This window comes from Octodon degus, unplaced genomic scaffold, assembly GCF_000260255.1.
Source record: "Octodon degus isolate 3935 unplaced genomic scaffold, OctDeg1.0 scaffold00188, whole genome shotgun sequence".
NCBI classification, from domain to species: domain Eukaryota; kingdom Metazoa; phylum Chordata; class Mammalia; order Rodentia; family Octodontidae; genus Octodon; species Octodon degus.
In genome coordinates, this window is record NW_004524764.1 from 3,437,068 (window position 1) to 3,441,055 (window position 3,988).

Below are 3,988 nucleotides of genomic sequence, written 5' to 3' on the forward strand. Positions count from 1 at the left end.
AGTGATTTGTTCTAATGGTGTGTGTAGATAGGATATCATGTCTTCATCTTGTAAAGCAATTAACTACTGGGAGGAATGTATGCAATGTGTTAATTATTGAAAGTGTCCTACCAATCTGATTTGAAACTGTCTCATTGCTATTTGTTTTTCAATAAAATTATGGAAAAAATAAAAAAGGAACACAAATGATAGAAAGGAATTTAAACCTTCTGCTGTTTGAGAGGAAAGGATAGGCAGTCCTTGAACATCTCTTATACAACCTCAGCAGAGTCAGTATTCTTCAAAATTTGTTGTGGCCATTAATTGAGCTAAGAACAAACAGATCAGACATATCTAAGCTTTCCAACCAAGTTACATGACTGTTTTTATGATCAGTTTGATATTGCAAAAACTATTTGGTGTTTTCTCTGTATAACTGTGAGCTAGATGGTGTGGATGGATGCAATAGCCAAGATGTAGTCTATGCAAAAACATATGGTACATCCCTGGGGGTGGTAAAAATACTGATCATTTTATAAAGCAAAATGAAAAGTTGAAGCGTTCCATTATCAGAATTTTATCCTATTTTCTTCACATTTGATGTGATCTGAGAATTATATACTGTTATTATTATAGCTTTTTCCTTATGTAATATATGAAAATCCTTTGTTCTTAAACATTGCCTTGGAATTGCTTTTTTATATAATTTAATTTCTAACTATGTGACAGTGCTTTTATCCAAAACTAGTTTATTTCATTTTTAAGTGAGTTTTCAATTTTTTTAATCTTTGAAATTAAGAATATGTATATATATATCTTAATTGTTGAATTGCTTTCTGAGTTAATTTTTAAATTTCTTCCTAATAAAATTCTATTCCCTCAAAAAAACAGAGAAAGCACTAGAAGTCACTGTATTTATCAGTAGCTAAAACATGCAATACTTTAAAAAACACACAACATTTTTGTTTAAAAAACTATACAAAATCATATAGTGACATAACAATATTTATTTTATCCTATGTATATGAAATAAGAATATGTACTAAAATCTTAGCAATGATTACCAATGATTGGAATTCTTACATTCTAAAATTGGAATTTTTTCCATCTTATGCTCCTCTAACTTTAAGATGCTCTCAAAAGAATATATTTTGCTTCAATATCAGAAGAATAAGAAAATATGACAATATGTTATTGACAATTTCTAATAGAGAAGATCTCATTTAGAAAGCAGGATTATACTTGGTACTGATATATTCTTGATTTTGTTTTCTTATTTTTTTCAAAAGCAGTGATTGAACTCAGGCCCTCACACTTGCCAGGCAAGCGCTTATCTACTGAACCATTTTACCAGTCCCTTTGTTTTCATTGCAAATCAAGAGATATTAACTATTCACTAGTTCAGAGAAAGGTAAGATGAAATTTGTTCAAATTGTTTTTTGGGGGGTAAAATACGTGTATACAAAAGATAACTGAAATATATGTTGTATCTTTAAATTTAAAAAAAGTAGCATTTAAAGACATATCGCCAAGAATGATGAGATGAGCATATTCTAAGTAAAGGAAAATATTTTGAGTATTTTTAGGAAAGTTAATGGCAATGTGCCTTTTACTGTAATAAATTTTTAAATGTAAATATATTAAATGCTTACATTGTGTTTTTTATTATGCCTCTTTAATCAACCATCTGTGGCAAACATTATGGAGTGTGTCCACCTCATTTACCAGATCTGGTGTCATATGATTTCTAGCTATTCCAAAAATCAATATGACCATGAAAAGTAAATACTTTAAACTAATTTACGATATCTAGACCCAACTGAACACACTCATAAAAAAGGGCTTCCAGAACTGCTTCAGAAAGTGGCAAGGACCGTAGGACAAGAATCTTCAAAACAAGGGGGAGTATTTTGAGGAGAGTTAATGTCAATTATCTTTTCTGTAAAATTTGAAAATAAATATTCACTCTATCTTTTAAAAATTTGTTTATGATACAATTTAGATGTTCACAATAATCACATTTGTCATGGGGATTTTTCCCTGTACATAGCATATCTTGCCTATTCTTTTCTCCCTAGTCCTCTCTCTTCCCCTCCCTCTTCCCCCATTTACAAAACCTTTGCCTCCATTGTTTTGTTTTCCTTCCTTCCCTTCTCTTGCCTTTCTCATTCCCCACGCCTTAGCACATTTTCTTCCCATTTTCCACTATCTATTATACATTTTGGTCCTTACTTATACTTTCTGTTTTTCTCTAGAAGGCAATTACAGTAAACCTATATATGGGAAATTCTGACCCCACATTTGAACAAAGAGTTAAAGGAAAATTTGAGTATGGGAAGATGAAAACCACAGTATTTATCTAGAGAAGAGAATGTATTTTCATTAATGCGATAATGGAGATAACATAGACTGTGTGACAAGCAGTGAATCTTAAGGACCATAGTGGAGGCTGAAGAGAGACATTACTACTGTCTAACTTCACAACCACCATATATTAAGAGAACACTGCCTTCAAAACTGATATTTCAAGACTCTGTGTTACCTGAATTTGTTACCTATTAAGAATGTAAAGCATAAGTATCTATTGTTTTAATTTTTAAGCTATTCATTTCTCTTTATTTAGTCCTATTTTAGAGACAGGACTTATATCCAATTTTTGACATGTCATACAAACATATTCATCAAATTCTGATGACAGGTGATATCAAATTCTGATTGTAAATGTGAAATGATTTTCTGCAATCTGAAGGAGTCTCTGTAATTATGCCTTGCACCCAGAATGAACAGAAATGTCCTTGTACACACATTGAAGGTTATAGATAAGAAGAAAAAAGCAAAAGAGTCCAAAAATACTGTCAAATTTACAGAGCCTATTTGTTTGCTCAATTTGATTTACATGTCAAAATTGCCACCATTTGTGGCTTTTAAGCAATTTTTTTTAATTCATTTGCTATCAACTAGACATCTTAATATGTAAAGTTTACTTAGAAAAAAATTCCCATAATAAACTAGTTCAAACCCCCTAACGAGGAAATTAAACTTATTCTCATCAATTGTGTTTGATGTCTATCTAGTCACCTTCCAGTGTCATTGATAAGTCTCACAGACCAACTACACAATCAGTAATCACTCCTTGAATCAAAGGCAGGGAGGGGGATAAAATGTCATTTCCTGTGACAGAATTCAAGACAAACATATGTTCTACATAGATCTTAAAATTCTAAGTACAAACGTGTTGCTCAATTCCTTCAGTCTATTTTATAGTTTACTTTTAACAAAATGTAAACTTGTACTTTTGTTAATAATTTCAGCATTTCTGCAGACGTTGTTTTCATAAGTTATAAATTACTTGTTAGGACTATGTTAATACTGTTCCAAAAGTACATATCATTAAACATAGGGACTGCATTGGTTACTTTTCTCTCATTGCTGGGATAAAATACCTGAAATTCAAAATTAAGGAAGGAAAGTTTATTTATCTCACAGTTTGTAGAGGTTTCAGTTCATAATCAACTGTCTCTAAGGCAGGGTGGTACACAGCAGAGGGCAGCAGTTCATAGTGGCAGAAAACAGCAAAATAGCAAGAGCAAAAACGGGAGGAGCAGCCTCAGCAGCAATGGCAGAGAGACAGAGAGCAAGCCTCTCTCCCTTCCTTAACTATGGGATATTTTCTCCTCGGTGGGTATAGAACTCACACCTAAGATTCCAGCAGCACTCGAACCCATAATCTCAGCATTGGATCCTGAATTAATCACAACTTCTAGAAGTCTGTCCCAGTGACTGCATGAGGCTTTCTCATGAAAACTAGACACAAACCATAATAGGGACCCACTAAATAGTCCAGGCTGGTTTTAAACTTGGGATCCCCCTGCATCAGCCTCCTAATCCTGGAATTACAGGTATGTGCTACCACTCCTTACATGTTCTTTGAGTAGGAGTGTTATTTATACACAAGAAAAGTAACAAATATTTTATAAAAGCATCTCAACTATAATTTCACAAATGAAAA